This window comes from Piliocolobus tephrosceles, chromosome 1 (genome assembly GCF_002776525.5).
Source record: "Piliocolobus tephrosceles isolate RC106 chromosome 1, ASM277652v3, whole genome shotgun sequence".
NCBI classification, from domain to species: Eukaryota; Metazoa; Chordata; class Mammalia; order Primates; family Cercopithecidae; genus Piliocolobus; species Piliocolobus tephrosceles.
In genome coordinates, this window is record NC_045434.1 from 22,552,026 (window position 1) to 22,563,758 (window position 11,733).

An 11,733-nucleotide genomic window follows, 5' to 3' on the forward strand; every position below is an offset into this window, starting at 1 on the left:
GTCAGGCTCTATGTCCATCAAGATGCCGAGTTTCCAGATAGGAGGAGAATGAACTAATTAATTTCTCAAGTTCACCTTCAAAACCAGACTCTGATCCCCCACTTTCAGCATAAGGGAACAGACCCAACAAGTTAAATTGAAGTAAAACAAAAAATAACCCTGGTCTGAGGTTTCCTAGGAACCCATTTGAACAGTGTGCAATACAAACTCAACAGATATCTTCTGCCAGCTCTTTTCAATTTTCTCTGCTATGTGTGATATTTTCCATGGATGAGACCAGAGATGTTTGGTTGTAAATGATTGTCAGATGTTTAAACAATTTTGTTGCTGAAACATGATAATTTCCAGAAGCCCCTTTTCTGTACACGGTATCTTTTGCTAAGACCCACCACAAAGAAAGTGAGTTGTACAAGAAGAATGGCAGAAGATCTGGAAATTAACCAAAAAAATGGACCATAACATGCCTCAAACAAAACAAAAAAAAAATCATTAATAAGAAACAGGCCAGTTTCTAAGGGTCATGGAAAGAATACACATTGGGTTCCCAGCAGCTGGCTATGTTTCAAAGTCAGTAACCTCCAACTTGTCAGGGAAGATTGTGGTTAATGCTGTGAAAGACATGTGCTGAAAGATTTTTAGTTGCCCTTAAATTCCTGAATTTCTAGTCAGGATATCTACATACATGTGCAAAACAGAAAAGTCTAGTAAAGTCTAAGTATGTCCTGCTGTAAGTGTATAAAATCTTAACTTATAAAACCAATACATTACGCAATCACTTATATCAAAAAAGGATTAACTCGAAAATATTTTTAAACAAAATTTCCCTATTCACACAGTAGGTTGAATCATATGAAACTGCAAATATTTGACTCCTTTTGACCCAAAAACCCCCAAATTCTGGCAATTCAAGCTATACATTTCATTAACAACATTGGCACTAAAAATTTAAAGAAAGTATTAGGAATCCCTACAAAAGGTTGCAGAAATAAAATTTTTAAAAAATGTTTCTCAAATTACAAAGTCAACAGGAAATTATTTTGTTCAATGTTTTCTACTTTTAGCTGTATAATCTTTTTCAGTGACATACCTGTAGCCTCTTTTAATCTGAATACTGAATACCACAGGATATAATCAGTGATAACTAAGAATACTTCTTCTTCTTTTTTTTTTTTTTTTTTTTTTCAATAAATAGAGGCACTCACTCTGTAGCCCAGGCGTGACTGCAGCGGCAGTCACAATCTTAGGTCACTGCAACCTCCACCTTCTGGGTTGAAGTGATTCGTGTCTCAGCCTCCCTGGTAGCTGGGATAACAAGCATGTGCCACCATGCCCGGCTAATTTTTCTATTTTTTGGTAGAGATGGGGTTTCACCTGAATGAAGAATTTTGGTAATAAATTTGGCAATGCCTAAAATAATAGTAATAAACTTCATGTTTGTATATTTTTTTATATTTCAAAGTAGCTTTAAATGAAATGACTCTATTAAGCCATTTATCCAAATCCTTTGTGTGAAAATGAGACAAAGATGGAAGAGACAGAGAGAAAGAAAGAAGGAAAGATGGGCTAATTTATCAGAATTTAGACATCCAAATGCATAAGAAAACCAGTGCATTCTTTAACAGTCACATTTTTTCTTTTTCTTTTTAAATTCCAAAACGGGGTGCCCAGCTAGATCAGTTGGTAGAACATGAGACTCTTAATCTCAGGGTCGTGTGTTCGAACCCTACGTTGGGTGTTGTATTTCCCAGCATTTTGGGAGGCCCAGATGGGCAGATCACTTGAGCTCAGGCACTCGAGACCAGCCTGGCCAACACGGCAAAACCCTGTCTCCACAAAAAAATACAAATATGAGCCAGGTGTGGTGGCACATGCCTGTAGTCCCAGCTACTTGGGAGGCTGAGGTGGGAGGATCACTTGAGCCTAGGAGGTGTAGGCTGCAGTGAGCCCAGAATGCCACTGCACTCCGGCCTGGGTGACAGAGTGAGACCTTGTCTCAAAAAGAAAAAAAAAAAAAGAAAAGAAAGAAAAGAAAATGGCACCAACTAGCTTACTGATCTACTTAGTTGCAAATGCTTTTTGACTATTTGCTAAAATGTCTACATACACGCATACATAAAAATAAAATAAAAACAACTCGGGAAAGGGAAATATTTTTACAGTGAGGATATCCAAGAATGCCAGGTACATTCTCCCACTTTCCCTTTTTGTCTGTTTGTTACCCACTTCCTCCAGCAGTACCCTCCACCTTCTGACAGAAAACCAGGTTTCTTCTCTGTAAACCAAGGTGGTTCGAAATGAGATGGTGGGAATGTCCCTTACAGCGGTCAGCCCCAATCCCACCGGGAGTAACTTCGACATATTCCTTTACTCTTTCTGCGTCTTTTAACACATCTGAAAACAGAACGTAGGTAAATTGCACCTACTCTTCAGAAGGTGGCAGGGATTCGTGGTGTAATCTCTCTACGTGGGTGGAAACACACTGTAGGCACCCAAATAGCAAAATGTAAATGTCTAGCAAGTATATAAAAAACCAGCAGGAAAGGTTTTTTTTGTTTGTTTTGTTTTTCCATATAAAAGGCCAAAAGTAGGGAAGTGACAGAAAGGCTGATTGCGGACCTTTTCAGAGTTTACTTATTTTAAGCAATTACACTAATTCATAAAATAAAAGTATTTATTGTGCTCCTGTCAAAAGCAAGTGGGTTTTTACTTTAAGGGTGAATAATAATAAGCTTTGGGGATGACGAATAAAACTTAGGGCTTCCCGTGGCTGGCCGAGGTGGAGCCATCGGGACTTTCCCACCTCTCCCCGTCTATCTGGAAGCCTTTCTGAAGGAACTGGGGTTTGTATCCCTGGCAAGCCCGGGACTTGAGTGGGGCTCAGCCTGCTGCCAGGCGGCCTCAGCAGCCCAGAGCTTCAGCGGTTGCTACGGCAACAGGCCACCCAGAGCAGCGGCCAAAGTCCCTGCCTGGGCGAGGGCACCTCCCAAGCGCGGAGAGTCGGCCCAACGAGTTCCGCCCTCTTTAGCGCGCTTTTCGTGATCCACCAATCAGGCGCTGCTACATAAGCTCGAGCTGAGTGGTCAGCTTCCCTGGGAGGGCGGGGTTAGGGTACAGAAACTGGACGGAGAAGGGGGCTGTATTTCCCCTGGCCTGTGAAGTGGATGTTAGTGACTAAAGCTCAATCTTCTAGTTAAGGGAGGAGCGGAGACTTTTAAGTCGAGTGTTCCTGTGGGGCCAACAGGATGGTTTCAGAGGAATCCCAGAAAGTGAGAGTGCTGGGATATGCGACTGGCCCACGGAGCCCTCCCCTGCGTGTCTGAGATCACACCCTGCTGGGTACCCTGCCGTCATGTGCTGAAGAAGGTGACTGGATCACGACTCCAGAGTTTGCTCCTGAGATCGAAAAACAAAACAAACCAGTAATAATAATGACAGCCCTGGGTGGGGACAGTTGCAACAGGTCTTTGGAGAAAGTCAGTAATTGTGCAGGTTCAGGGAAGGCGTGGGCATGTTGGTGAAGTAAGGTTCTGAGCGGAAGAAGAAAATGCTGCTTCTGGGGAAGAGAATACCGTCAGAAGGAAGGAAAGAAAGGAGGGAGTGGGAGGGTAGGGGAAATGAAGGGAGAGGAGAAGGAGGAGGAGGGAAGGTGAGGTGAGGTGACTGGTATTCTGCCAACCCCGTTCTGCACACTAGTGAGACCTAGCAAGGACTAGAGTTTCAGGGGGAAAATACGAGAGTAATGAAAGATAACAGAGAGGAAAGAAAAAAGAAATAATTGAAAAGTTTGAAAGAAGAAAGACAACAGCTGAACCAGTAGGGGGAAAATTAGAAGGAAATGAATATTCTGTAAGCTTCTCTTTCATGGATAAAATGACGATATTTTCTGGTCCATTATCAGGATACAAGATGAAAAAAAAAAGAGCTATTGAACTGGTGGGGAAAGTGGCTGGTTTAAATTAGTCCTGCCCCTGCAAATCCAAGCTGCGTGTTTGTTAGTCTTATGGCTGATTTAACTCATAGGCCCAGAAGAGAAAGGATAGAAGGATGCCTGAATAACCAGCAAAGAATTTGCATCCAATCAGCACTCAGAGCATGTATGCTACTTTCTTCAGAAACCTTCAGGAGTCATAGACTATGGTCAGTTCTTCGTCAGAATTATTTTAGATTTACTGCAATTGTTTTTCATCAAATGCACATGAAACATGGAATTGTTCTTCTTAGTTATGCAGACCTTCTCTATTTTCTGAAAGGAAAAACAATGTTAATTTTTAAAGCCCTACATACATGAGATCTTTGTACTTTTTAAATCATTGTGTTACCCCCTTCCCTTCTCTTCTGATAGTGCCTGGCGGAATCTCTCCTATTCTCACAATGGCTTTGCCTCCATTCTGCTGAAGTCACTTCCCATTGCTCACATTATTATACTGTTTTTACTTCACTTCCAAGCTTGTTTCTGACTACAGAAAGGGTGCTGTAATTCTGAGTTCCCTATATATGGAGTTGCTTTTCCAGGAACATTATTAATAAAAGGAAAGGTCTTCCTTTTCCATTATGGAAATATACCAATGTTATGTTGTGCTTTGATGATCTGGGCTCTGACTTATAAAACCAGTGTTACTATAATTTTCACATATTTGAGCAGCTCTGCCCAGTCAGTTCTCCATAGGTCCCTCAGGAGGTTTTCTTGTTTTATTTTTGAACCTTAGCTGGAATCTCTCTTCATTAGGAGTCTAGCATCTTGTTCTCCATAGAGCTCTGAAATGGTATAGCAGAGAGAAGGGTACTAGAAACAACAGACTGACTCTCTTTACTTTTCTAATAACGCAGAAGAAAGTTTTTTGGCTTCTACTATTTCCTGACTCTTCCGTTCCTCTTTTCATATAGCTGGTCTACCTTACTGGTGTTTCAAGTCACTCTAGCTGCTAGAATTTAGGTGAATTATATTTCAGGCTTTCAAGCCATTTAAGGGGACAAGGAAGATTGTTAACGTCTGGACCTTAGATCTACTGGCCTTAAGAGCTCAATATCACTCCCCACGATGTAGGCAGGTTGGTGTATGTTTTTCTCTGATATTACCTTGCAGCCATCTAAATGGCTCTCTGCATGTTAAGCCTTGGGGAGGAAAGACTCAAATAGGGTTCACCTTCCCTAACTCCTACTCTTCTATCATTTTTTTAAATATCACAGTATCCTGGACATTCTCATTCATTGCTGAATCAGTATAGTCTGAGTGTTTGGAAAAGAGGCAGTGGGAGGAGAACGAAGACGAGTGGAAAAAGCTGAAGTGAAAGCCTTTTCTCAAAAGCTCCTAGTCAGGAGAAATGACACTGTAGGGCAGACAACTCTAGAAATAGTAGGATACACAGAAGAAGGGCCAGAGTTCACAGACATATGTGAACTAGTGGTTGCTGGCACAAACTCCTGGGTTCTGATTTCCACTGTGGTGATTACTGTGTGGTGACCCTAGACAAGTTACTCAACCTCAGCTTCCTTGTCTGTAAAAGGGGGATACTAATGGCACCAACTTCACAGGGTTGTTGTGACAATTGAATAGGTTGATCACATAAAGTGCTTGGAATAGCATCTGGCATTTGCAAGTGCTGAATAAGTACTGACTAACATTATTCTAGAGCCATAATCCCAAACCCACAGCAGCTTGCCACCACAGGAGTGTCTCTGACACAACCATTCTTTGAGCAAGAAGAGTAGGGCATTCTTTCTCATAGTTATTTGCTCCTTTATTGCTATAGGCTCTACTTGGAGTCCAGGACATTAATTAAGCAAACAAGCTTTTGCTTAGAATTCAGTAAAAGCATCATAATCCATTTTCATTTCTATTTTAATACAAGGGTCAGTATGAATTGTCATCCATCGATAGTGGAAATTCTCTACAACAGTTTATTAGTGTGTTAGCAGCACAGCGGAAAAAGTAATATATGAGGACCTTGACTGCTTTCTACCTCTTTCTCTCGTAACTCTCAGTATTCCACAATCAATTCCTTCCACGCTACCAAAGAGAGTTCAAAGAAATCAGTGTCCTGAGATCCACCACTAAAATTAAGCATTGCTATGGGTGCAACTCAAGTGACATTGACTTTCCAGGATGTAGGAGTAATTAGAAATATAAAGTGAATAAGAGAAGGTGGAGTATTTGATGAGAAATGATAAGATGGCCACAAGGTGGCACAGGATGACAACCACAGAGCACTCCCTTCCTCCCAAGTGACTCCATTTTGCATAAGGGCTCTGTCTCTGCTGCCCTACCCTCTTACAACTTAGCGCCCTTAAAAGCTGTCATTGCAAACACCCTCACGCCTTTCTTCTCGCACATTCTGTAGTCAGTGGTCCTCTTTCCCTAGTCCCTCTTTTCTCTCAACAGGTCTCAATTATCATTGTTTCAGCATGGATTCCCTTTACTCCCAGGTGATCCTGCTTGCTGGTCCTGTACTCAGCAATTCCTCCTTCAGAAAAGTGAGCTCGGCAGGGCTTGGTGGCTCACGCCTGTAATCCCAGCACTGTGGGAGGCCAAGGCGGGCAGATCACGAGGTCAAGAGATTGAGACCATCTCGGCCAACATGGTGAAACCCCATCTCTACTAAAAACACAAAAATTAGCTGGGTGTGGTGGCAGGTACCTGTAATCCCAGCTACTTGGGAGACTGAGGCAGGAGAATCACTTGAACCCAGGAGGCAGAAGTTGCAGTGAACCAAGATCACACCACTGCACTCCAGCCTGGGCAACAGAGTGAGACTCGGTCTCAAAAAAACAACTAAGTAAATAAATAAAATAGAAAAGTGAGTTCCTCCACTGTATCTCCAAGTCACAAATTCACTGGAATCTAAGTGAGGCATGCAGCAGAGTCCACTGATTTAGCCATTTCACCAGTCAAGTTGGGGTCCAACAGGGCTGAGTAATAGAAGGCTGTTGATTGACTTTATGTAATCTTCAAGAGTTTCCTGAGTAGTGTCAGTTTGAGTTTTTTAGATGATATGATCTTCTACAGAGGAAACAGATTAGGGCATTAAACTTGAGAAAGCAGTGTCTGACTGGATGTTAGTTAAGGAATTATTACCCAAAGACAAGTGGCCTAGGAGTCAGTAGACTGACCTGGATTTTAATCCCACCCCTACCTAGCACATAGCTTGTATGTTTAGGCCAGTTACTTAATTCTGTGAGTGGCATCCGTTTGTCCATAAAATGAGGGTAATATCCATCTTGTAGGATTTGTAACATGTAAAATATCTACTTCAATAAACGTTGGTTTCCCCTCTTTCCCTCATATGCAAAATTAAGTGTACTAGGCTAGGTGTTGTGGCTCACACCTATAATTCCAGCATTTTAGGAGGCCAAGGCTGGAGGATAGATTGAGCCCAGGAGTTGGGGATCAACCTGGGCAACAAAGTGAGACCCCGACCTCTACAAAAAATACAAAATCAAAAAATTAGCTGGATGTGGTGACATGCACCTGTGCCTGTGGTCCCAGCTACTCGGGAGGCTGAAGCAGGAGGATTGCCTGAGCCCAGGAAGTTCAGGCTGCAGTGAGCCAAGATCATGCCATTGCACTCCAACCTGGGCAACAGAGTGAGACCCTGTCTCAAAAATAGTTGGGGGAGGAGGGACTGGACTAGATCTTTAAGTCTCTTCCAATGTTAATATTCTATGTTCTATATTGTATTATAATGATGACTCTCATAAATTAATGGAAGTCTGGCAGCAACTGAATAATAAAGTATCTCCTGATTTTAGGGGAAAAGGTGCCATCAAGAACTAAAATAGGATTGCTTTATACTTCTGTGAGTATTCTCTACAACTCCTTCCTCTCCAGACCTTTTGAAGAGGCAGAACAGTTCCCTGTCCCTCAATCAAAGGCTACATATAAATAGGGAGTGGACTGGGCATAGTGGCTCATGCCTGTAATCCCAAAACTGTGGGAGGCCAAGGCAGGCTGATCACTTGAGATCAGGAGTTCGAGACTAGCCTGGCCAACATGATGAAACCCCGTATCTATTAAAAATACAAAAATTAGCTGGGTGTGGTGATATGCACCTGTATTCCCAGCTACTTGGGAGGCTGAGGCATGAGAATCATGTGAACCCAGGAGGCAGAGGTTGCAGTGAGCCGAGATCATGCCACTTTACTCCAGCCTGGGTGACAGAGGGAGACTCTGTCTTTAGAAAAGTAATAATAATAGGGAGTGGCCTCAGCCAGGGACATGGCTACTTCAGAGTGGGAAGGGCTCAGCAACCTCCCAAAGCGCAAGGTCCCAGCAGAAAGGCTAACCTGTGATCCTTCCCTCCGGAGTGGCTTCCTTCCAATGCTCCATTACCACCTCTTAGAGCCCAAGACACCACAAATGTCAGTGTCCAGGATGCTCTGGGTAGAAGTTAATGATGACATGAGTCAGCTCTTTCTACAAACCCTGATGCCTAAACCTGGTTGCTCCAAATCTGGAAGAGATACTGCATAATCTGTGGAAATTCACTGCAGTTATTGTCTTCATCTCCCCATAATCAACCTCAACAACATCTCTCAGTCCTAGGAACTTCCTAGCTGGAGTTTGGTCTCCAGAATAGCTATGGGATATCATAACAATTATGAAGGAATAAAATCATTTTGTGACTTTAACCTATTAGCCCTCTAGTACTGGCCTTAAACAGAGAGATCGGTTTAAAACACAAAGCCCGTGACTCAAGTTAAGGACTCCAGAGCCTGGAAACTCTCTCAGGATTCATACCTCAGTTGTTTTTTCAGGACTTAATGTTAGGAACATGGGTTCTCTATACTGGGGGAGTATTATACAGTGAATTGTGTCTCCACAAAATTCATGTGCTGAAGTCCTAACCTCAGAATGTGATTGTATTTGGAGTGAGGGCCTCTATAATATAGTTAAGGTAAAATGAGGTCATATGGATGGGCCCTAATCCAGTATGACTGGTGTCTTTTAAGGAGAAGAGATTAGGACACAGATATACCAAAGGTAGATCATGTAAAGATACCAGAAGCGAATGGCCACCTACAAGCCAAAAACAAAACAAAACAAAACAAACAAACAAAAAAAAAAAGGTCTTCGAAGATACCAACCCTGCCAACACCTTAATCTCAGCCTCCAGAATTATGAGAAAATTAATTTCTGTTGTTTAAGCCACCCAGCTGGGGTACTTTGCCATGTAATTCCAGAAAACGAATATCAGGAGAGTTAATAAGATATGTCTCATATTTCTGTCCTTTCCTAATGCCTCCAACCAGATTGTATCTGCTTCCCTGTGTCTACTTGCTGGCTTGGAACTTATTAAGATTGGACCCTTCCTGGAAGAAATCTGCTGATGGGGGCAGAAGGACACTCAGAATTGAAACTGTGTGAGCTTTAGTGCCTGGGATCCTTACTTGCCCATACTTAATTCAAATACCCAATGGATATTTATTATGTCCTAGGGCTATAAGAACGTAAGAAAAAGACCCCTAAGACTAGGGAAGAAAGCTTCAAAGAGATGGTCATTTAGACCATTTTTAAAGGATGAGAGGAATTGTTGGAGAAGACTAGCATGGGAGAAGAGAATTGAAGCAGAGGGAACAGCATGTACAAAGGTACAAAGATGTGAAGCAGAATGACCCACTGGAGGAACTATATCCTACTGACTAGAATATAGAGTCCATGTGGGCCTGTGGCACAAGGAGAGATAGGAACCCAAATCCAGTTGGAAAATACAACCTGGGAGGCAGCTATGGGGTGTGGAGGAGCCTCAGGTAATTCTCCAGTATCTACAGCATGCCCAGGTAGAGTGGTTTCAGCAGTCAGAGAGTGCTCTCAGGTAAAGAATAGCAGCTGCTGGCAGCTGGAAATTGTAATCCATGGAAATGGTTATAGCTGAGATGTGGGTGATTGCCCCTAGCATCTCCTAGATCAACCATACATTTATGTGAGCCATTTGGTTTTCTCTAGTAAGTCTTGATTTAAGTTCCTGAACTCTGCCCACCACCACCAGTAATCATGACTTCTTGGCAAGACTCCAACCCCCTCTGTACCTTCACTTTTCAGATAAGTTGTTTAAAGATGCTGTGCCTCCTTGGGAATTTTGTTGATTTCCATGTTCCATTCTGCCTGTTCAGCCTCTGCCAGCCACTCTCCTGGACTCTCTGGCAGTCTGTGCCTTCCTGGTTCTTGTAGGTTACTGGTTGCTTACTGTTTGCAGCACTATACCTGTTCTTGAACCCCAACTATTGACCCCGTCCTAGGTTTAGTTTACTAATATGGCCTAAATTCTAGTACAGTGATAACTTGAAGAAGCTCAGGTCTAACTTACTAACCATAATATCTTACCTTTTTGGAACTGAGCTTTTCCCAAAGAGTACCTCCAGTGTCTTCACTCCATCAGGATCAGTCAGTCCTTCTACCCTCACGCAACTATCCGTAGCCCTAAAGGACCACTGATCATGGCAAGTTAAGGCAATTCTCAATCAGGAAGAACAATGATAAAGCATTAGAAGAGGTTAAGTTAAAACCTTGTATTGCTGAATTTGAAATAGAGAAGTATCAATATTAACTTGTAAGGTATTTTATCTTTTAAAAATTCCCTTGCTCTGTCCACTGAAAAGCCAAGAAATAATGATCAACCTAGTATCAATGAATATCTCTAGTGCCAATATCATGATTCTGAAATCTATTTTCCATTAAAAGAAATCATGGCTGATTCCAGATCTAGGGCAGGAAAGGTACAAGATGAGTCTGGAACATCTCATAATAGAAAGGAAGGAAGGAAGCTACACATGATCATTAGATGTAGGGTCCAGCCTTATGGGGCTTAGCAGATGTTCTCCCCATGTGCAGAGTTGAGAGATTGTAAGAAATAAAAACACAAGACAAGGAGATAAAGGAGAAAACAGCTGGGCCCAGGGGACCACTATCACCAAGATGCGAAGACCGGTAGTGGCCCCGAATGGCTGAGCGCGCTGATATTTATTGCATACAAGGCAAGACGGGCAGGGTAAGGAGGGTGAGTCATCCAAGTGACTGATACGGTCAAGCAAGTCATGTGATCATGGGACAGTGGGCCCTTCTCTTTTAGGTAGCCGAAGCAGAGAGGGAAGGCAGCATATGTCAGCGTTTTCTTCTATGCACTTATATGAAAGATCAAAGACTTTAATACTTTCACTATTTCTTCTACTGCTAGCTACTATGAACTTCAAAGAGGAAGGAGGAGTATGGAAGGAACATGAAAGTGGACAAGACGCGTGACCACTGAAGCACAGCACCACAGGGAGGGGTTTAGGCCTCTGGATGACTGCGGGCAGGCCTGGATAATATCCAGTCCCACAAGAAGTTGGTGGAGCAGACTGTTCCCTGACTCCTCCGAGGAAAGGGAGACTCCCTTTCGCAGTCTGCTAAGTAAGGGTGCCTTCCCAGGCACTGGCGTTACTGCTTGACCAAGAAGCCCTCAAGTGGCCCTTATGCAGGCATGACAGAGGGCTCACCTCTTGCCTTCTAGATCACTTCTTACAATGTCCCTTCAGTACCTGACCCTATAGCCACTGGTTATTCCTAGGTTATATTAGTAATGCAACAAAGAGTAATATTAAAACCTAATGATTAATAATGTTTATATAATGACTGATAATTGTCCATGATCATCTCTATATCTAATTTGTTTCTTTTTATTCTAACTAATTTCTTTATTATATTGTTACAGTTTGTGCCTTCAGTCTCCTGCTTCGGCACCTGGGTAATCCTTCGCCCAC

At 42.6% G+C, this 11,733-nt stretch overlaps 1 non-coding gene across 1 annotated transcript; it reads left to right on the plus strand.

Annotated features, from left to right (window-relative positions):
• The first annotated feature begins 1,662 nt into the window (after nt 1-1,662).
• Nucleotides 1,663-1,735, plus strand: TRNAK-CUU. Its single transcript has one exon. It is a non-coding gene; the product is annotated as a tRNA-Lys (tRNA).
• The last annotated feature ends 9,998 nt before the right edge of the window (nt 1,736-11,733 follow it).